The sequence below is a fragment of the Ischnura elegans genome, chromosome 11 (assembly GCF_921293095.1).
Source record: "Ischnura elegans chromosome 11, ioIscEleg1.1, whole genome shotgun sequence".
Lineage (NCBI taxonomy): Eukaryota > Metazoa > Arthropoda > Insecta > Odonata > Coenagrionidae > Ischnura > Ischnura elegans.
Genome location: NC_060256.1, coordinates 65093274 through 65117670, shown reverse-complemented (window position 1 = coordinate 65117670; position 24397 = coordinate 65093274). Strand labels below are relative to the sequence as shown.

Genomic DNA, 24397 nt, shown 5'->3' with positions numbered 1-24397 from the left:
CCAGTTCCCAGGAATCGATTAGGATCTAGGTTTACGGTACACTCTATTTTTACTTGTCCAGGATAATTTATTAGGAGTGAATTTGGACATTCAGATAGTTTAATAAACTTATTTAACTTTAAAAATGAGATTTATCAAACAATAAACATATAAAACGACATTTAGCAGCCTTAAGAATGAGCTCCGAGCCCGAGCTTGAAATATTGGCTAATATGGAGAAATTAACCCGGTGGGAATCCCGAGTTTACCCACAAAAGTATTCATTATTGGAGGAGGGGGAAGAAATTTACACTGCACGTGTCAACCTTCATTAATGAATCGAAAGGAATATTTTCACTTAGCGGTTCGTTGTCAAGGAGACGATAATGAAATGAATAATCAGGTACTCGTGGAATTCATCGTGGCTGTTAGACACACCGGCCGCGAGCAGCTTAATTCAGGCAATAAGTTTCCATCGCACAATTTCAGGGGGCGGAGGGCTTGAAGCAATTTCGGAGGCTGAAAGTAAGGGCCTCTCCCTTCCACGCCAAACGCAACAACCTACATCGGCAATCGCCATCAAGATAATGCACTCTGAGTCATGCACAAATGAAGTGCTCTCAATAAATAATGCAAATTTAGTCAGCAGCGACTCCCACAACCATTAATTCCTGAACCTCGCTACGGGAGAGATTAGATGATACGTTCGGCGATTAGATAATCTCTTTAACACACTAATCGAACCCCCCTCACACGATAATCTGCATTTAAATTACCTTCCCGATGGCCTATAGCGGCTCAAATGTTTGCATTAAATATTCACACGTTTAAGGATACATCCCCAGCAATATAAATGCTTCTTATTTTTATTTATTTTTATTTTTATTTTATTCTAAAACCACCGGATACAGCTTTCATTGGCCATTTTACACCGGGGTGTTCAACATATGTAACAGTAAACGTACACAAACAACCATGCCCTGGACCGGGGAAACCTACCCAGGCGGGACTCGAACCCGCGACCTCTTGTTTGGCAGGCGAAGACGTTAGCCCGCCGCCACCGAGGCCGGCGAATGACTAATGCTTACCTGACACATGTTAATTATATTGACGCATGATACACAATAATGTACCATCATAAACAATAATAAAAAGTATATCACCCATCGTGATAACGACGTGGATTATTTGGATGCAGGAAAATTTTTTATATATGTACACATTACAAAAAGTAATTGAATAAGTGCCATCTTAGTAGAGTTTGGTAAAGTCATGTGAGAAGAATTGCAGGAAATTCTCAAGATTTCAACTATTGGCACTCATGTTGTAGATGCAGGGCATTAAGGAAATGACGTTTTTTTCCATAGTTTTTCGCTAAATATTTGACAATCTTTTCATTATTTAACTAAAATTAAAACATCTAGGTGAAGATTAATGATGAAAAAGAGAAATATTCTCTCGCTATGAAAATGAAGTCAGTTTTATTAAGCATTTAATTTTCAAAAATACCCTTTATTTTGCTATGAATATTTATATGGATGTAAATAATTACTCATATAAGGGAAAAGTTTAAAGAAAACTTGAATTAAAAGAAAAATCCTTTAGCGAGAGTTAATTATGGGTTTATATGTGATATGAACGTAATATTTGCATTTCATTTTTACAATTTAAATAATGTATTTATGCATGATGGTGCAACCTATATGAATGGCTTATTAGCAAGTTTTAATAGAATAAGAAAACATAAAAATGACAAATGTGAATACTTAACGTGCAAAAGACTAGTTTCATCACTTCAGTTGTCCTAGGATTCCACGAAATACATTTAACTAAGTAATGCCAAAACAAGTACTGTTACAATATTTTTTAGAGTCATAGATAATTGGACAGGTTAGCAGGCAATAAACTTAATGTTTATTTACTAAATAAAACAAATTATAATTGAAATGAAATCATAAAATATATCGTACAGTGACCAAACACTTATTTCTTATAAATACCACGCCCATTGTCCATTCGATCTGCTTCACACGAATTTTCAGTACGTATATAAAGAATATCCCTTAAAATTACTGCAAAACAGCATCTATTTGAAAACCGTTAACTGCTACGGGGTAAAGAATTGGAAATAATCGGACGTAATGAACTATATCCGTATTATATTCGAAAATATTTCTAAGACCTATGGACAAAGATTATATACGAAGGATAAAAGGCAAAGAAAATTTCCAACTCCGAACCCTGAATACAAATTAATTAAAATGTCTAAAATATATAAACGACGGAAGAATCAAGGGCTAAGAACGGATTGTAACCGTAAGAACGGATTGAGGAAAGCAAAAAATATCCTGCCTTAACCGAATTTTGATTTATAGCCGCGTTTTAACTGAGACTAAACTAAAGAATCTGAAAATGAACTGATAAATATGACTAACTAAGTTTAAGGCGTAAAGTATCGATGCTCCCATTACTTCACTTGGAAAATGTGTGCTATAATCATTCGATTTGAAGTAAAACTTTTGGAAACACTTCTCAACTGACTCAATGGAATTTCACCCAAATTCATGGAAAAAATGCATGCAGAAACAAAATCTACATGAAAGTTTTAGTATTCTGTGCGGTTTGGCAACCTACTTGGTTAGGAAAAAGGATACAAATGATTTTTGTAGCTATTGTCGTTATGCTGTACCTAAATGTCACTATTTTAGGTTATGTAAACGTAAATAACGTTGATATTAGTTTTATAGCGCTTAAGCGGAATTATTTGGATTTATCTTACCTAGGTCTTACGTCAATTTAGCCTGACATCACTCAGAAGTTTTGAGTTATCTTTCAAATACAATGCATGACAATTTCAAAACCTTTTTGGGGAAATTTTAACGTGAGATTTTTAAAATTGATATTTTTTGCGGAATTTTGGAGTTACAGATAATGGGTTAGTAGTTCCGTAATCCCTTACTGGAGAGCTAATGCAAAACCCATTTTTTTACATTACCGCGATTGAGGAATTTTCACTAATTTCGGAATTGAGGAAAAATTCACCGATTCTTGTTCATGTACAACGTAAAGCTATCATCCACAGCATTAGAGTGTTACAACCTATTTTAGTCAAATAATCATGCTGACGAGTATTTAGGCACCGGTTTAGCGCAGAATGAATTATTATCGGGTCATGGAGCTCCCATAACCGTTATTCATGGAGCCATTGTTTGGCAAACCTGCGTATTTATCACGCAAAAGAGGACTCGCATTACAGCACGAGTGAACTTTTTGTACTGTAAGCCGTAGGTACTCCGATCTGCGGTGGAGCGCACGAGGCTTAGCGGAAAGCATGTCAAATGCAGTAATCTGTCCGGCCCCGATGGACGGAAGACCCAGCGACCTCGCTAGAAGAGAGCATTTGGCACTTTTTCCATTTTCACCCGTGCTCATTCATAATAATTCGAGCATGCATGCAAACCTCCATCCATCAAGCTGGCCGATGATACTTATTCCATAATTCATCACGCTCAAAAAAATAAACGAAACGAGATGACCAAACTGTAAGTCTTTTGATAGCGCTACAAAAAAACTACCTATTCTATTTTGGACGATTGTTTTAGTAACGCTTTATTCCGTGCAGATAGTTCAACAGCATCGCCGTATCAACGCAGCTACCTCAGTTTGAGAGCAATTTTTTAATGTATGACAAAGAGATAAAAATCGGTCGTGGATAGGACCTCAAATTTATCACTTTGTGGAAATTTGAGATTTTCATGAACCGTTTTCCGAGAATATTACTGAAAGAGAAGAGGATATACTTCTCTCATGCTTAATACGTAGTTTATGCATGCATTCTATGTATCTTTAAACTCAGCTAGTGAGAAAAAAATGAAATCTGAAAAGCAAAATCGCATATAAATTTGCTACATGTACTCCTCTCCACTCATTACAATGACTTTTAACTTTTTAAGCGTACCACATACGCTGTATTAGATTTAGTTCGACACTGTTTATTCTAAATTATTTATGTCATGAAATATGCAAGTTAAGAATTAATGAAATATAGGTAAATATTGAACTGTATTAACCACAATCACGTTGCAAGCATCATTAAGATAATACCTTTCCAATAAATTATTCCGTCAATAATGATTGAATCCATTAATTCTTCGCATAAATTGCCATGAGAAATAATTCTCCTGGACCGGGAGTCGATCCACGGGCCTTATGCTTTCCGATTCAGGAACCACGGGCCCTAGGCTAATACAATTACATGCGGGAGATATGCACTTGCATTTAACAACTCTGGTAAACTCAAAAAAAAGTAAAATGCGATACAGTTCTATGCATGAATATTAGGGCAATTGTTTGAGGAAGCTGAAAGCATCAGCATATCACGCGGCAGGATAGAAATAATTTTAAATATTTTTACTTCGATCTGAAACCATTCAACTATATGCCTATTGTATTGTGTATACCTAAAAGATCTCAAAATACATGTTGAAATCGTATATGGAGCCGATGTTACCACATTTTCATATCTTTGGCTCAATAGATAATATGTAGTAGTCTACCTAGATACAAATAGCAAAACAGCACGTAAACTCTTCCAAGAAGTGAAAAATGAAACAATAATCTTATGGATACAACGGAATGAAAAAACTAAATTGATATTATGCTATCGTTTTTTTTTTTTTAGTTTAGGAAAGTTAGATACGTATGAAAGCTTACAGAGCTCTGAAAAAATTGCAGGCATGCATGCTGCACCTGCATTCACCTACTCGAATAAACTATAAAGTAGTAGAACGCGATACAGTTCTATGAATGCTTATTAGGGCGATCGTGCGCGGAAGCTCGGAACATCAAAACGGTCGGTTCTTCGCCGCGAGGGAAGAGAAAAGTATAAAAAAAGAAAAGTGAACCGGAAATTGGATGAAGAAGATATCTCGGCTTATTTCGGAAAACTTCAAAAAGTCAGCGAGCCCAATTACTGAAAGACAACCAAGAAAAAGTTCGCGCCCCCTCTTCTTTCTTCTTCCTCAAGTAGAAGTTAGCTCTGAGGAGCAAGGTATCGAATTCCTCCGTTCGACAAAACTTTGGATTCATGGGAGAAGAAAAGCGTCTATAGCCCTGGCGAAAAACCCAAACAATGGCTAAGATGGGTTCGATTATTGAAGAGGGGTTATAACGCAGCAGAAAAAGATCTTTTCAGATGGTAGTATTCCGGTTGATTTAAGTTTTACACCAGATAATTTAACAGCCGATATTTTTTTGGTTAAAAGGACATGATTTTCAAAAAAGTAGAAAGACGTTACTCCGGCAACGTGCCAATAAAATTCAAGATTTTCGCTGTAGCGATTTTAACGAGCTGCCATTTTTGATGAATCCGTTAGTTGCTTCCTAAGGTAGTACACCCCGTAAAAACAGGAACATAACTAACAACACGATGCGTAGAGTATGCAAGAAAATGATCATAAAGGTTTATCATATATATCACCTACCACTAGCTACAGTAGAAAAAAAACTTTGCCCTAAGCCTTTCTCTTACACCGTCGAACACCCCGATCTGACCACACTCTTGGTATCAAAAGGATGGTACAGGGATACTCGCACTATATTCCTAAATTTTCTCATTCTTGATTCTTTTAGTTACAGTAATAAGAGGGCGTTTTACCCGTTGAACTTGGATAGCAATGGTTTACCTTTTCAAAAAAGTTTAAAAGCACATCTATACAGCGCAGTACTCTTCTAAGTCTTAAAATATTATGCAAGTTCAGTTGAGGAAAACGTGATGAATTTTAAGATGCTGGAGTCAGTTTCTTTGCAGTGAATTTGTTGGTGGTGTTATATGTAAAGCAGAGGAGTTAGAACTGAAGACAAAAACTCATAGCGCAGAGGTAAGTGAAGAGAAAAGGCCACGTTCATGTGATTTCGCCACAGAATATCCTTTGTAGCAACGGGCGTATCAATAAGGCTACTGAATTCCTCGATAGAAGGAGACGTGCTTCATATTCAAAGGAAAAAAATCTTTGATTAATTTTAGTAAAGGAACAGGAGATAAGAAGATGCTATTGATGCACTCTTCATCATACATGTATGGTAATCAGCATTATCAACAGAGTATAACAGGGGCATGGCAAAATGTGCAACTCCATGGTGTACCCAAATGGAAAATTAATCCATCATTTTAGGATAGTAAACCCCTTATAAGGAAGCTTAGAAACATATTGTTATGTATTCATGTACTAGAATAAATTATACTTTTCTGTTAACCGGTATATTTAAGTAGTGCGTGAAAAAAGCATCGCAGTGAATTCAATGTAATTCGTAGACTGAAGACTATAATGTGTGGCAGTCGCTGCTATAAATGCTAGCCGTATAAGTACTATTAGACGTATTCGTAGTCTATAATGCTAGTCGCATTCTTCTATGCTATACATGATAGACGTAAATTTTTATTAGCATTTTTTTAATCTGTAAACGGCCCGAACACCCCGTACCACAAACCTTTTTGGGCGGCTAGCGGGGTATTGCAGTATTACAGGGTGGCTGGTATGTAATTATGTATTTTAAATGTATATAAGACCATTTGAGTCGATTGGCAGATCCTACAGGCACTTGAATTGATTTTTAAAGTATGCATGAATATTTCAATTAATTAGTGCTGTTAATATATAATTTATTTACCCTTTTCAATACATAATTATGTAACAACCATCCTGCATATAGATGTAAGAACCTTCACGCATTTTCCCTAATTTACGCTGGTGTTGAGGCAAACCTTCTGAGAGAACTCTTCGGAAGAAGCGGGAGAAATAACGGCTGGTACTCACCGTATAGCAGGAAGAAGAGGAGACGGATGGAGGACTCCTTAGCGGACGATGGAACGGTCCATCTCCTTCCGGGAACCCTTCCCTCGCCGCCTGCCACTCCAGCGGCCTGGCGGCGTCCACCTTGCCCCATGCCGACTCCGACCTCCGAGCCCTTACCCCACTGACACATTCCCTTGCCTTCCTGGAGAATCGCGCACTGAACAAAAGGCGGTTTGACACGCCTCTCCCACTACCACCACCAGCAACTTCTCTTCTACCTTTCGCGGAACTCCGGGGAGTGAAGGAAAAAAGACTTCTGATTTCCACTCCCAGTTTTATTTCTTTCCTCTTCACTCTTCTTTTCCTTTCGAGCCGCAAAAACCTCTTTCGCAGAACAAGTGGACTTCACACACGACAACAAAGTAGGAAAGAGTAGGGACTTAAGACGACGGTCACAACACGTAACGATGAAGTAGAGGAAAAAGAGAAATAAAAAATCTTTTTTTATCTCTCTCTCGCTGAAGGAGGAGAAAAGGTTTATTTTTTTGCGTTCTTCCACAACCTATTGTCCAAAAGAGACCACTACAATCTCTGCTTACGTCGAGACAAGGGTTCTTTCTCCACCCTATAGCCTCTTTATCACCATCCGCTGACCCGTTAAAAGCGGGAACTAGTATTCGGAATAAAAATAGGTGCAAAAGGGCTCTCTCTCTCTTCGGTAAAATAAACACTGTTTCAAAAAACCGTCCCACTATTTTCGTTGCTTTCAGCTCAAGGGTGCTCTCGTGGAGGGGTAAAAGAGCAGGGGAAAAAAGCACACACTATCTACGGTGATTTCTGCCTAACGATCGGCTTTCACTGTTATCGACTAAACCTAGCGGGAAGGGAGTGAGGAGAAAAAAAATATGAAAATCTCCACGGTTTTTCCAAACACTCCCACGGAGTCAGCTGTAGGAATTCTCCTCGAGAATAGTTTATTTTTCTCTTTGCCGGTTCGACCTTGCACTCTTTTTCTCAACAGCCAAAAGCCTTCTCCTTGTTACTTTTTTTTATATTCAACGCAGGCGACGTAGGACCGTCAACTCTTGAAGTTCAGTGTTCTTGAAACAGTCGAGGTTGATCCCTCCGTGGGCCCGAATTTTTTTTTGTTTTTCTTCAAACGCTGACTCTTTAAAGTTCACTTCTGGTCGTGTCACGCCCCAGGATAAACCTTACGCTCATTTGGCGGTGTCCCCTTCCTCAGAACCTCAATCTCCGGCACTCTGTCGGAGACTTTGAAAAAGACATTAAAACACACCAAGAAGATCTTTTCCCAAAGTATCCTCAAATTATTCAACACGTATACTCGTTGTATAAGCCAACCTGACAGGTTAATTGTTACGAGAGGGATTATATACTTGTCATAAATGTGTTTAAATAAAATTCGACTGCACTCCGCATATTCTTCAGGAGTAATTTTAAGCAGTTCAAACTTGCATAGTATCTATTCTAATTTGAGTGGATAACTTGCCTATATTACTACACTAAATTCAGAGGCGTTGATTGAACAGTTTTATATTAATCAGTTCCAATTTTGGCAAGTTTCCCTTTTACTGCGATGAATTAACGCAATCCAATGCACAGTCAATCACTTTCGACAGAACTTGATGGTGAAAATATCAAAATTCTGATCGACTTAGTCACGCTTAAGGGTGCCTTTATTTATATTATTTAATGCATAGACAAATTTGCTTAATCTCATTGAAAATGATCGATGTTAGCACTGATGTTTTCGATGGAATTTCTGCGACACGAAGTATACTTTTCCCGGCCAGTCAATCCTCGACGCGAGGCAGAAGCGCTGCACAAGAACGGTCGTTCGTCACCTCTTTTATTCTTCGATCACATCCTCATCTTCTCCGGCTTTGCACACCCGCGTTGCCATGAGGCAATCGCACCACACCAAACACATCCCGTCCCTACAACGGAGGAATTCCCGCTCGACGCCCAGCCTATACGGCCGCTGATGATGAAAAAGGCCGCGGGGCCGCGTGTCCCAGTTACCAGACTAACCTGTTTCCTTCCTTTCCGAATGATATGAGGATAGACAGCGAGAGAAAGATGGGTAGAATAGTAGCGATCGCGTGGATAAGGATTTTTCCAACTCTTCACGGAGACACTGCCACGTTGAAAGGGATTAACACCCTTTGGGGGATATACAGAAAGGTGGTTATAATTGTAGAAACCGTGTTGATGAGGACTTTTCAAATATAACACTGCTCCGTTGAAATGGAAGAATACACGACGGAGGAGTGGCGGAATAATAGTAACAATTGTAGCGACAACTTGAGTGTTTATCAAACAGTTCACGGAGGCACTGCTACTTTAAAAGAGATACACACCCAATGAGGAATAGACAAACAGTTCGTTACAATTGTACAAACCGTGTTGATGAGGATTTTTTCCAATATTGCACTCCTACGTTGAAACGGAGGAATACCCTACTGAGGAGGAATGGTAACAATTGTAGCAACAACTTGAGGATTTTTTCCGACAGTTCACGAGGCCGCTGCTACCTCGTACAGGAGGAGGATGCGATGCTCACCAATTCTCTCACTTGAGTATCCTCGTGCTGTGGCATTCAAGTCGTCCCCTCGTGGCCGGAAGAGCCCGTATCTCTTGCTGGTGGCGTGATAATTTCGATCAGTTGAAAAGGAGGGGAAGACGATAGATACCCCAAGCGCGCTGGTACCGCAGCCGACCCCTCGGATGTCCTCGGCCGAAGGCCGTCACGATGCCGGGACGAGAGAGCGTGGCCGCCCCCGGGACTCCACTCCGATACAACTGCTCCTGTCAGTTGGTTGTACCGTTCACACACGAAGCACAGCTTTGCAACTCGGATCACACAACACCTTGAAGGCAAGCAAGAAAAAGGTAGCAACAATATCCGTACATATTACCTAATCAATTTCACTTGACGCACCACTTAAGTTAAATCTACCTTTAATTTTACACCCTGTTCGATTTCAGATACCGCGATAATTTTTCCAAAACTGCGTGTTTGACCGGAGAAAATCTGCGAGAAGAAAATTTCAAACTAGTACCAGGAAAAGATTAAAACTGTTCCTCCACTTAAATGAAAACTTTCGCTTCTAAATTTCTCGCGTGTAACGAGTGAAAATAAACGTCCAAGTTTTTATTTTACTGAGGATAAAACAAGCGAAATCAGGCCAGGTCACAATCACTGAGTCCTCCGAATACTCAATCCGCAAACGTCACACGTTCTGGTTTGAAAAAAAATAAAATTAAACGAAATATCAGTATGAAAACAAAAAAATGATATTTTTATATCTTTCGCGAGCGATATAATTGGCGCGCCAAAAAAACAAATTCCCTCGTCGGGTTACGATGACACTTCACGCGTTACGAGAGTCAACTCTACGGCGAGTGGCAGAGTAGGTCGTCGCCAAAGAGCGCGCGACCTGAGGCGTTCAGGAGCGCTCGGATGTGTGTATATTTATACGACCGCACGGGCGAAATGCGACTGCCGGTTAAACCCTTCGTACCCTCTCGTGGCCTGTCCCTTCCCCTACGCCCCCTTGACACCCCCGCTACACCCCCGCGAGAGAGGAGACAGGCGAGGGTACGGACCATGCGCAGAAGGGCGACCGCGCCTCCTGGCGGGCGGGACACAAATTAGCCAGAACGCGCCATCCCCTTTAAAGAGAAACTAGGGAAGGAGGGGGGAGAAAAAATAGGGTCTCGATAAGATAAGACGACGAAATGAATTTAATTCTCGTGGTATCCGAACTGGATTAGGATAAATATGGATATGCATCATATACGTAGCGAAAAGTGACACTGTGAAGCAAAACGTGGATTTTACTTAAACTTCGAATGTAAGCGGAGGTTCAAATCTACCCCAATTTCTAATTAGCGTCTATTCGTATTGTTTCTGTCTTTCTCTTGGCCTAGTTGTTATATTTATTTAACAATTGCCCCGAATAAGTTATCTCCTTTAAAGAGACAATAGGGAAAAAGAGGGGTACAATAAAATAGGGTCCCGATAAGATAAGAAGACGAAATGAATTTAATTCCCGCGGTCTCCGATCGGGATAGGGTTTAGTATGGATATGCATCATATGCGTGCATTTACGTAGCGAAAAGTCACACTCTGAGGCATCACGTGCTTGAACTTCGAAGGTACTTCGAATTTGCTTGACCTTCGAAGATAAGTGAAGCTTTAAAACTAAGACACTAACCACTAATCCAAAACTAACTCCACTCTATAAATAGCGTTGGCTTGTTTACTTTACTTATGGTATTATTCCCCCGATTATGTTATCTTCGTTAAAGAGACACTAGCGAAAGATGGGGGACAAAAAATAGACCCTCCATAAAATAAGACGGCGAAATGAATTCAATTCCCGTGGCAGCGGTCTCCAATCTGGACTGGGATATATATGGTTCTGCATCACCATAAGCGTGCTCGTACGTAACAAGCAGTCACACTCTGAGGCATCACATGGGTTTAGATTAAGTCTCGAACGTAAGCGGAGGCTAAAATCTATCCCAATTTCTAATTAGCGAGTATTCGTTTTCTTTTAATCTTTCTTTTGGTTTATTTGTTTTATTTATAGACCTAAAATTATTAATTGGAAATGCAACATATTCGTGCATTTACGAAGCAAACAGTCATATTGTAAAGCAGCACGTGGATGATATGGTATGGTATGTGGTATTACTAAAGAATGATGAAGATAAAATAGACCAACCGTTAAAGTAATGAAGAAATGCTAATATCGTAAGAGTGGGATAAAAGAGAAGACTTCTAAAAACCTTAAGCCAAAGACAGGATAAGTAATATGGGCACATTACGAGGCAAGAAAGCCTGATGAAAACAATCGTAGAGGGGCAGGTGGAATGGAAATCAGCAAGGATGGACCCGAATGAGTTACATAGGAGAGTTCTAAAGGATGTGAAAGAGAAGACATACGTCGCCATGAAAAGGTTAGCGGATAGGAGAGAGGAATGGAGAGCTTCGTCAAGCCAATCTTAGGATTGCTGAATTATGGTGATGATGAAAGTTAATATATCCATTCCGTTGCGGTGTACTTAAATGTGACATGTGTCAGGAGCAACTTAGGAGACAAGTAGCACTTTCCATGGATAAAAGTAAACCCAAGAATAACGGAACCATCAGTGGAATTAACCCATTAGTGAATAGCTTCCGATATATCGAACGCGCGTGTTTAATTTATTTTCTGGACTCCAGTTGGCTTGTGCTACATTTTTATACAATATTAAGTTCAAATGGATGTCTGTCTTCACCGCCCTGCAAACATTTTAGTTCATTCCCTGAATTTATCGACTTAAGAAGCATTTATGTGAGACAGAGAATTTTCAGTCACCCGCACGGGGTAAGTAAATTACTTTTCACTGTAGTATTTTTCTCAATATGTTGATAACTTTTATCTCATTTTCCTTCTAAAGTATGATCTTTTTATTTTCTTTATAATCAAGTTTTTCTGTACTGTTTTGAATCTGTAATCAACACTGAAAACTGACCGTCCGACATATCATACCTACTTTAGATTATTTAAACTATTGATTGTTAAAAAATTAAAAATTGCAGAAATAAGTTAAAATGAGCCTTATTAGCTAGAATAATTACATTCTAAATGAAATTCAACAAAAAATTTTTAATGCACCAATGGGCTAACTTTCAAAATTTTATAAAATGCTGACAATTTTTTCTTGTTTAAGATGAACCGTTTCATTTATAAATTCAACGTTAGATTACATGATGAAATGAATTGGTAATGGTAACACTTACTCAGTGATTAAACCTGAGAGTAGGTCTTGATTTGTGAGGACAGAGTTCGTATCGAATCAAGCCACATAAGTGTAAATTGAGACAGTTTCTTTCCCCGGGTAACTTCGCGCTTCCTTTTTTTGTCGAGGTGGTCTTTACCCATACAATCAGCTGGCAAGCATTCTACCCAATTAGCTATCGCTTAGCTAAGATGACTTGATGGCTTTCATTTATCAAACGTGGTTTGGCTTCAAATGAAACTCACATTAAGATAGGAACGCATCTTATACGTCATGCGACCCTATTCAAAGCTACCACATCAGTCACACTATGTTACATAAAACGATTTTCAGCCAATTATTGTACAACCGCGATTATTTAAGTAGAGCAGAATAATTAATGTAAATTTCAGATAGCGTACAAATACTTTTACGCACAGCCTTATAACATCATCATAGTCTTATTTTTTTCATATTATACAACATAATGATGAATATTAGTGCCGTTTTTCCGTCTACTTCCTATTTTATTCTTAAATTTTCGATGTAAATGCAAGCAATGTTGAGATCTCATATCTCTAAGCAGGTGATTCCAGGTTTCTGGTGAAGGTATTGGAAACAAGTATTTAGAAATTAGCACTAAAACTCGTTTATTTGACTTGTCACGGCTATCTACTGCAATCAAGCGTCACCGGCGAAAAATATCAACTGTGCATGGTTATTATTAACCTTATGCAAATAATTAACAACGTTATTGATTTTGCTCTTTCCCAGCGCATGATACAAGTAGAATTATCTCGGGTATATCACCAGGTGAGCAGATTGTAGGCCGATTTTTTCGATAGCTATATTCCCCTGAGGATGATGGCAGAGGTAGAAACCAAAGCGTCGACCTACAAGCAACTCAATCGATCGAAACCCAAGAAGATTTCACCAAAATTAACAAATTTTCTAATTTTTATTTAATCTTTGCTCATATCTTTGTTACAGTGGATAGACAATTAATATCAAACTAATTAACTACTGACGGAAACGATGGTAGAAAGGTAAGGACGTTTCGCTGAAGAATGTGAAATTAATTAGATTATAAAATCGGAACTAGAAGCTTGAGGAAGGGCTACATAATAGAAAGGTTACACTTCGTGACTACCACATTATATTTTTAAAACATGTTTTAAAAAATGGCGTTTATATCCTCAATAGAGGCTTGGTAGCCGAAAGCAATCGTATGTTTTTAAATAGATTGTGGTAGTCTCAATTTTTTATCATTTTCATTAATTAGATTAACGCTATAAGATTTAATATGGACCAAGATGAGTTTAAAAATGAATTTAAACGGTGCCCATACCGAAATGGGATAATAGATGAAAACTGAAGGTCACAATGCTTCTCGTTTTTCTCGCCCGAAATCGGAGTTACCGCTGTAATCCAAACTGACCAATATTCAGTGCTCCCTCATTAGACGTAATTGGAAAGATTTAATGGGGACTTAATCTACCTAGCGCTGGCATTTGCATGCTATAATTTCCACTCGCTCCACAAGTTTTGCTCAAATCATCCCCAATTGGTTACCAACAAATTGAATTTTTTGAACGCAACTCTCTCATTCACGTTAATCAGGATAAACTACGTGAACAAGCACGCAATTATTTCAGCTGAAATAATTCAGCTAAATAATTAAACAAAATGCAAATCGTAATCAATTCGTAAGTACAAATTAAAGAAGAAAAAAGAGATAACAAAAATTGTGGTAGTAATTGAAAATAACATTGGCAGGAGAGGCATGATTGCATTGGTACATCAGTAAGTACATGCAGGGAAAACAATATTATTAATTAAGAACCCTAGAAACCAACGGGTGAAGTGCAATTTTTTATATTTTTACATATATTTAGTACAGATAATGGTTGTTGGGGTACACAATACTGTTGTGACAAAGTGAATCACTGAAAATGTCACAAAGAGTGACAAGTGAATCACTGATAAGCATATTCATACGGATTCAGCAATTTACAAGCATCTCTTTTATACAACACTACTGTGTACCCAATCAAGGGCGGATCCAGGATTTTTTTCTGGGAGGCACAATTTTGTCTATTTTTTTAGTACGTGCCCCTCCCTCCTAAATCCTCCTATTCACCACACCAAACATTATCTGCAATTATCCCCCTTGACTTCTGAGGTTCTCAATTATGTAGCATGGTTCGGGGAGCATGGTAGCCTAGGGATTGAAACTATTAGCTGCAGAAATAATTCCCGGGATTTTCTACAGGGCATTGTTTTGGTTGGACTGTCCACACTTTTCAACGGCTACGTCTGCCATTGTCTTCTGGGGTAGCAGTGGCGTAACAATGGAGGAAGAGGGGATTGATCCCCCCTTAGGTTCAGACAAATTTAAAAAATATATATTTAACACTATTGTCTAGTTTTAACAGATATTGTCTAGTTTTTACTGCATCAACTTTAAGTTAATTTTTTACTGCCAAAATGATTAAAACGTATTTCCAATCTAGTAATTTTTCTAAAATTTTCTTGGACCCCCCCGTTGCCTGTGGGGGGTCACCACCCCAGGTCACGCTATCCCCTCCCAAAGCATATTCCTAGTTACGCCACTGGTGGGCAGAATGTGTAGCCAAGTTCTTTTAGGTATTTATTCCCTCGATTGCCAGTATGTGAGCCGTTATTGGTCAGTTCTCTATTAGTGTTGTTTTAGTATCATCATCGTCAAATAATTCAAGGATTTGTTTGACGAAGCTCTCCACTCAATTCTTTAATGACTTAATCTTATCACACTGATGCATTTCTTCTCTTTCACATCCTTCTTTACCTTGTCCATACATTTCATTCGAGATATTCTTTTTCCGTTCTTTTCATCTACTTTTTCCTCGACGATTGTCTTCATTAGATCATCATGTCTCGAGAAGGTTGTCCCATCTACTTGCCTAGGTTTTTATGAGACGTACCATCTCTCCTACTCTCCTAAGGACTTCCTCATTACTTACTCGGTCGTTCCATTTGATCCTCATCAAACTACCGTAGCATCGCATTTCAAAGACATCTACTCTTGATTTCTCCACTGCTGTCATTGTTCATTCCTCAATTCCGTGGAGAAGCACATGTTTTCGTATGATAAAGAGAATCCTCAAGACGGCCTATAAATGTGTTGTCTCCCACCGCGCATTGAGATGAGTTTACAAAAATAGCCGCTCGCGTCGCTGACGGACAAAGTGATCCGAGTTTCCCGAGGAAATAAGGTATAATCAGAGGTGTTAAACCTAGTTTGTATACATAATAATGTGATCAATGAAATTCATAACTCTTCAATGCTATTTCTCGCAATTAAAAACATTATACAGCTAAATATTGTAAAAAAAAGTTGATCGCATTGCACTTGTCACCACGCTGTGGACAATTTTGAACACTAATTAAAAAGCTACCGAAGTGGCAACAGAAATCTGCCTCCTATGGGATAAAATTGGCCTCCTTCATGCAGTTCTCTTGGTTGTGGATAATTGTGTTTTCATAACCGCAGTATTAGAAAATGACAGCAATTGAGAACCAAATAATCAGTGCTCATTCGAACGGCTTTCGAGTTCATAAATACCGGCGAGACCTTGGATCCATATTTTACCCCTGAAGATGATGGTTGACTAACCTGTTGAAACGTTGGGACAATGCACTTAAAATAATACCCGGTGGGAAACCCGAAGATTATTACTGCATATAATACGTCGGGAAAACTCAAATTCTACAGAACTGCAAGTTTCTCTTGTAGTTTAACTAAGCCGGTAGACTTTCACCCGGTAAACAGCCCGTGTTTAATTGCATATCATCATTCGCCGAGAAATTATTAGATCATACTCTTAGCTTCCATTAGTCTAGGCTGCTCGGGTACTCCATCGCGTAATTTCCTCCATGGATACCGACGTTTCGGGGTACGAATCGTACTCCTATCACATGGCTGAAGGAATCACTATGTATTCCATCATTCAGCCCTGAGGATGAAGTACGAATCGTGCTCCAAAACGTTGACACCATAGAAGATATTACTCGTTGGGGCACTTGGGCTGCTTTCACTACCAGCATACACCGTAGATCTGAATAGAATAGGAAAAGTACAAGAATAACTTCCGGGTTTCCCACCGGGTAATGTTTCGGTTCATTGTCTCAACGTTTCAACGGGTAACTCAACCATAATCTTTAGGGGTGGAATATGGTGGAGTATCAGATATTTTTTCTGCTAGCTAATGACTGTAGGATTCCGAGAGTAGCCAAAATTCACGAAGTACAAGGTAGTTCAAGGAAGTAAACTTCATCAATCAACGACTCTGTAACTTCGTCTGGTTAAGATCTGTCCTTACCCATCTATAGCAACCTTTAGGTTGATAAAATTCAGTGGCGACCCAGGGAAATGGGCTTTTAGGTGCCAAAGGCTCAAATTCAAGACTGCACCTTGGACCACCCAATAATTGTCCTCGTGCGTGGCAGCCAAGAAGACACTAATCTCTCCACTCTTTGTGCACTGAAAAAGTAATATTCAACTGCCTGTGGATTGATGCATGGTCTTATTGAGATATAGTATCGCGTGTCAAAATACTTTTATATTTTAACACAATACACGACTTTTTACAATATATTATTGATTAAAGATTTTATACCATAAATTGCATAATAAACGATTTTAATTTTTCCTGGTGAATACTTCTGACGAATGTTTCTCGGGTTCGCAGCCGGATTAAAGTTTTTATATAAGTGTAATGTTGGAAAATTTTGCACTTATATAAAAAATTAAAAATTAAAAAATTAAATAAAAAATAAAAATTTAAAAATTAAATTTTAAAATTTTGTGTGAAAGTGGACTTCCATAAAGTAACACAGCCTTGAGGATGGGAGACAAGTCGTCTCCCGAATCGTCGGCTTATATAAAAGCTTTAACCTGGCTGCGAACCCGAGAAATATTCGCCAGATGAATTTTATACATACATTATTGATAAAACCTTGTGGAAATAGAGTAAGTGGCAGTAGGTTCTATTCTAATCTCCGCAATATTGGGTTTATAGTTTTAATGCCATGAGAAGGCCTTCTCTTCAATGGTACATAACTAGCTAACATACAACACTCTAGTTTAAGCACGTTGTATTTCGCTATGTAAATCAACTGGTTACTTTACATTATCCCAAGACACTTCTCTCACTTAAGATCAAATGCTACTTAACTCAAATGAAGTACTAAACGACAAGAATCTGCCATGTTTTCCCCAAGAATACATAAAATTGCTGTCAACAATCACTCCAGGCTAAAGGAAAAAGTCATACTTTTTTAAGGTTTTTATCAATTCGCTTTGATGCTTGTCATCTTCTCCGGATAAAATCTTGAAACTTAATTTTAACTCACATCTTGATTAGCTATCAATCTGAAAATTTAAGGATAACTCATAACTAGATAACAATTCCATACTCTAACATTTGTGATATTATTTATACTGAATCTCGATTGTTATTCAGAACTTAAAATAAAGCATGGAGATTAGTTCAAAATATGGCCACCAAAATCCGATGGCGGCTAAGCAATCATTTAAAGTAGAGTCCTCTACGTTGCCATATAATAACTACTATTGAGAGAGTAATCTCGTGAACTCTGTATTTAAAGGAACGAGAAAGATTGAGTCACAGCAACAAATTTGTATGCATTAATTTTTTATTTTAAAATTAATTGAGCAAACCTTTACTTATATTCTTTAGAATTCGCAATAAAAATATTGTTTTTTATAAAACAAATGATTTTTATTTGTATAATTAAAAATAAAAATCACTCTACAGTACATCTTAAATGTGGTCCGGACATTAAGTGTACGCCATCAATGTAAAGCATAATTAAGATGCTCTGCAAAATTGCAGTATTATTTTCCCCTTTGTCAGAGTGCTGATGTTGGTCGTCGAAAAATATCTTTACGATAAATCATAGTCCTGAAGCGCATCTCATCAATCAGGCGAAGATTAAATCCAGACGGATAACTAATTAAAAGCAGTGATTTAAGGATGGAATTCATACCATAATCAGAGGGTTCTGGGCCGAGAATTGGGCATTGTGACCCGTCCGAAGCTCATGCATGTTATATAGAGCGGCTTGCCTCCCTTCACCTTCCGAGTGTATTACTGTCCAACTCCCTCACCCGCCATTAAAATTCAATCCTTCTCCCCGCATTAAATATTTCGCGGCTCACCAGTGGTTCGCATGAATTAATACGCCGCTCTTTTTTTTTACAGGCGACCTCTGGCTAAGGGGAATATAACGAAGAGGGATCACCTAGGTCAAGAATTTCCGGTTTTTTGGGGCAAATTATAATAGGGAAAAGAGGGTAAAATTTTATTGCGATGCAAATATATATGGTTTCGATTCGATTAAAATCTTCTAACTATCATCGGCTAGAGAATAAATGCGGTGGATTGAGGGGAAGTATTATAAAACCTTGGGATATCGATAAGGAATTAATTTGTTTAAACTCAATCTTACAGAGACTAGAATTGCACTTGCCTTCACTTTCTCGTCTATACCTACAAAAGATTTAGCAAAGTACGCCATTCCTAGTTTTAAAAATCCGTGTGCAAAGTTTTGTAATACGCTGGGTATTGTAATAGAATATCAAATCATTAGATATGCCATGCCGTATCCCAATAAGACAATGCTTTAAACCAAAGGTTGGTCAAACGTGGCAAGGGTTGAGCTCGCCCTTGAGTAAACTAGAGGCAGTTGAATTTTACACTATCTGTGGAATGAGGAAAGAATTATTTTTCTCTTGGCTACCTCGCACGACGACGGTTATCGGGTCAACGAAGGCTTCGCCTTGGAATTTCAAACTTTGACCCTTTGGTTGGCAGCTATATGCTAATCTCATAAGGCCAAAACTCATCAATATTATCAATCGGAAGGTACTCTTCACGGGGAATATGCCGTACGAACGCATTTAGAGTGTCAATGGACCATTCGTCAAAACTTTCGCGAGTGCTCGTTATGTTAGACAGTGTTACCCAGATGCTTAGCGAATTAGGCTGGGAGCCGTTGATGACTCGGAGGCTGCGCGCTAGGCTTAGATTGCTTGAACAATTGAGGATGGATATCTTTAAGAGCGACACAGAGAACATAATAATAGAGCCACACTATATTTCCAGGTCCGATAGAAGCGATAAATTAAGAGAGATGTTTTGCCGAACGGATAGATATGGGAATTCGTTTTTCCCCCGAACCATAAAGGACTTTAATAAACGCTAGTCCCAACCTCGTTAGAGCACTTCTATTTTTTAGCTTTAAACGACTGGTTTCCAAACACCCCCTGCCACAAGCCTTTTAGGCTGCTTGCGGGGTATTATATAGGTGTAGATGTTAGTTAAAATACTTTTTAGGCTATATCGCCACGTCTATATTTGGATGGTCCCAACGTTTCTCGACCGATGCTGGTCGCTTTTTCAAGGGAATCTGTATAAGCCAACCACGAGAAAAAAAGATGTTACTCTCTTTACACATTAAGTGTAAAATTCAACTATCTGTGATTACTCAAGGCCGAGCTCAACCCTTGCATAATCGGACCAACTTTTGGTTCGATACAAATTCTTTTTATCGGGGGTTTTAATACTACAACAATTTTAACGTACACGAGCAGCCATGCCTTGGATAGGGGTAACCGGCGGGACTTGATCACGCGATCTCCTGATCATAGGCGTGCCTAGCTGGAGGAAGAAAGGGTTAGCTGCCCCCTCACCCTAGAAGCAAAAGTAAATTCAGTTCAAAACGAAATTTTTGAACACATTTGCTTTAAATCCAAGAAAAGTGATATTAGTATGAAACGTAGTTAAAATAAAAATGTTTTATTTTTGAGCAAACAATTTTAAGTACAAATAGGGCGCTGTTACAGTTTTCTTCAAATGCTATGTAACACTTAATTTAGAGTTGTTTTGGATTGGATGTGAGTGTGACGATTGATGGGAGGAGGACAATGAAGCGGACAATAATGAGCAGCAGAGGTGGAGTGGGGCAATTGTTGTTGACGGCGCGGGATGGAGTGTATAGTGAGTTGGATTGTAATAGTGGTGGCGTGCGGGTGTGTCTTTGCTCCCGAGTTTGTTTGTACAGTGTAATAAAATTATTTGTGAAGTTTGAAATGGAAAAATAAAAAAACTTAAAATAATGACTTGTAATTACATGAAAGGACTTATTTTAGTTAGCTTTTTTAGACTTTTCTGTGTTACAACATGAACGACCGCGGCTTGCCCACACCCCTTCTCATAGTTTTGATCCTGGGTGCGCCCTTGCTTCTGATTGGTGTGCGAGAATTTTGCACCGTCGCCACCGAAGCCGACCTGCTACCACTATTAACAACGCGTAGACTTCCCGGGATCGCCACCGGGTCAGGAACTGCATTACTGCCGACATGTTTCGATGTCCAACTCGCCAATTGTCCTCAGAGCTGTGAGCCCGGTGGTGATCCCGAGAACTCTTCACAAAGTCTATTCGCTGGGACAGCACTAAATCCTTCGTGACAATTAACCCTTTCTAACCCAGGGCTGTTTCTGGGAGAAATCAAATTTCAAGAATTTCCATTTTGAAAACTTGAAAATTTTACACACAATAATAATTATCCTGGCAGCTAAATATTTCGTCATTAAAATTTACGCTACTAATAAATATTTAGTTTATATATCTCCTAAATAGAGATGAAAGTTTAAACATTTTTGATGTTGCTTAGAAGCAACATTGGGTTATAAAAGGTTAACAACTTTTCGCGAATCTTAACAAGATGATTCTTAACTAGGAATGGTGTACTTACATTATTGATTAAATCTTGTAGATATGCGAGCTGGTGATGGAAAGTCCGATTTCAGTCCGCTTTTGACCAATTATAGTCGCTTTTTCAAGGGAACTTGTATAAGATGCCCTTGATAAAGCTACCAGCTTCGGTCGAGAAACTATGGAGCCAATCAAACATTGACGCGGTAACGCATCCCAAAAAGATTTTTAACAATCAATGGGATCATTTACTGTGTGACAAAAATAATCGGAAAAGAAAAACGGAAAGAATGAAATAGAAATCAAAGAAAAAAATACGTGAGGCTCTGGGACGGCGCTAGTAAATATTCAGGGGCGTACCCAGGACTCGTAATTTTTTGCCTCAGTTACTGAACAGTTAATTTATTATTATTTATCAGTTCTGCCACTAATTAAAGTATTTGTCTCTTTTACCTCTGATACTGAACAATTAATTTATTATTCTTAACAATTTCTGCCAGTAATTACAGTTATTGCGTCTTATGCCTCTGATACTGAACAATTAATTTATTAATCTATACTATTTTCGTCAGTAATTACAGTTTTTTATACCTATTTCTATGTATTTTATCACATCCTACTACAAATTGCCAGTTTTATTATCTGCAGTTGCACGATTTATATTTCTAATTTATTTCTCTTCAATCTTTAATTTATATTCCAACTGTGGTGAGTCCCGTGGTGCCAACATTCGGAGGCTGTTTCCATTACATCGGTGGATGAAAGGTGTCTATCCACGTCACATCAGCCTCCTAACTTGACTGCTCATCCTTGAACATCCATCTCTTGGCATCACATTATTATTTTTCTGGACTTACCGGCATACGTGCCAATGTATTGCTTATTACAAAGCATCTCACGTAAAAGAGCCCAGGCCCAGGGGAAGAGGGGGCCGGACTGTGGCCTCATCTGGGCCTGGTTAAATAAAACTCAAGTCAAGTCAGGATCAAAATTAGTGGGGGAGTAAGCCATGGTCGATCAAAGAATAGTATTTTAGCACAGAAAAGGTTAATGAAACCAAAATTTTAGGGAAATATTTACAACGCTATATCAGTTTTTAAAATAATTTGTTTGGAAAAATAATAATTTTCTGCTTAGTTCCTTGTCTTACACTAAAATAATTTTTCTCAAAAGAATGTTTTTCTCAAAGGTTTCGTTTTGAAGTTAATTTAATGTCGCTTCTAGGGTGGTAGCTACCCCTTTACGCCCCCCTGTTGGGTGCGCCCATGCAAATATTGCTAATTTTTAAAGGAATCGGCAAAAAAATGAAAATTCAAAGGTAAAGGCGGTCGAAAAATGGTGTTACCGAAGAATGATGAATTTAAAATGGATTCGAAAGGATCCGAGAAAGGACATGGGGAAGCGCTAATACAAGTGGGGGAAGAGAATAATCTTTTAAAAACCCTGAAAAGAACATGGGAAAACATAGTTGGCCATATTGTGAGGCACAGTGTCCTGATGAAAACAATAGTTGAAGGGCAAGCGAGCGGAGATAAAGGCAAAAGGGCAGTCACGAATTGAGTTTGATTGGATAGGTTATTAGAGACGTGAAAGAGAAGATATACGTTAATATGGAAATGCTAGCCTATTGGAGAGCGGAGTGAAGAGCTCTATGAAATCAATCTTCGTATTACTGAATTACAATCGTGATGGGTATATGAAAGAGTGGATGAAATGGAAAGGTTTCTTTTCGCTGTAACTTATCTTTCCCTATCGAATTCTCGCAGCTGATTTCTTTTAAGTGAGCGAACCTGTTGGTTAGCGTTATACTTGAGGCCTGACTTATCCTGAATTACGTCGGGCATGCTTTTACCTTGCATTGAGCATACACTAACTACAATTTAGAGTATCCAAGAAATCATTTTTACCAATCTCCAAAACAATTTTCATATAAATAGTATAGGAAAACAAAAATAGTACCAATTTTCTTTAATAAATTCATCAGGTAGTAACACTCATTCATGCAGCAGAATAGAAGTCGAGAATAACATTTAAATAGGGAATCAATAACTGGTAGATATAAGTGATTCTATTATTTTGAAATCAGAATAACTAGCGATGGGAGAGAAAATTAAAAAATTATCAGCATGATAGCCCAAGCGAAGAGAGCATTCCAACAAAAGGGATACCTGCTTGCAACGGGAAACTTAAACATGGAAGTAAAGAAACGATTTATAAGAACCCATATTTGAAGCATGCTTCTACACGAAAATGAGGCATGAACAATGACAGCAGCCTGATGAAGGCAATCGTCGAGGGACAAGTGGATGGCAAGAAGAGAATAGAAAGACCTCAAACAAAATCTATGGACAGGCAAAGAAATCTGTGAATGAGAAGAAATACGTAGGTGCGAAAAAGTAGCTGATATGAGAATTGAGTGGAGAGCTGCGTCAAATCAATTTTAGGATTGTTGACCAGTGATGATGATGATGATGAGAAATTTTCATAAAAGAACACTGAATATGACGTTACATCGACTTAAAAAATTAATCCGCATAAGTGCATAGATTCATACCGAAAACTATGCCGATAAATACCGCGTATCTGTACGTTAGGGTAGGGTCAAGGCTCCGTATTCGTCGGTCGCGTATCGGAAGTGCAGTTATGTGTTACGCAAATGTTTGCGTTTTCACAATCTACGCCAACAAATAAATAATCAAAGCATGAAATCAAAATTATACATTCTTGCACCAAGTGAACTCTTTATCGAATTTAATTAGGATAATAATTAACAGCGATTCACCAGAGTGTCACGTGCGGTTGCCAATCCCTGCTTTAATTGGATTTCAACTCCGCGAGAAATTTTTCCGCTTTTAATTCGGAACGCATTAACCTATGCTCGATATTATTTAGAGGAATTTACAGCGTAGCCTCCATTAAAGTGATAAAATTACCTTTCATCAGAGATAAAAATACATATTAACAGAATGAATGCATTCAGCATCATTTACCGGCCTCCTTACATTAATCCGTATTTGAGGAATAACTTAAAACTCGATAAGGACTAACTG

General features: G+C 38.4%; 1 long non-coding RNA gene across 1 annotated transcript; it reads right to left on the bottom strand.

Moving 5' to 3' along the window:
• Positions 1–7893: 7893 nt before the first annotated feature.
• LOC124167718 lies at positions 7894–10291 on the bottom strand. The gene is made up of 2 exons (XR_006866748.1): positions 9754–10291; positions 7894–9664 (listed from the first exon to the last, which is right to left on the bottom strand). It is a non-coding gene; the product is annotated as an uncharacterized LOC124167718 (long non-coding RNA).
• Positions 10292–24397: the final 14106 nt, after the last annotated feature.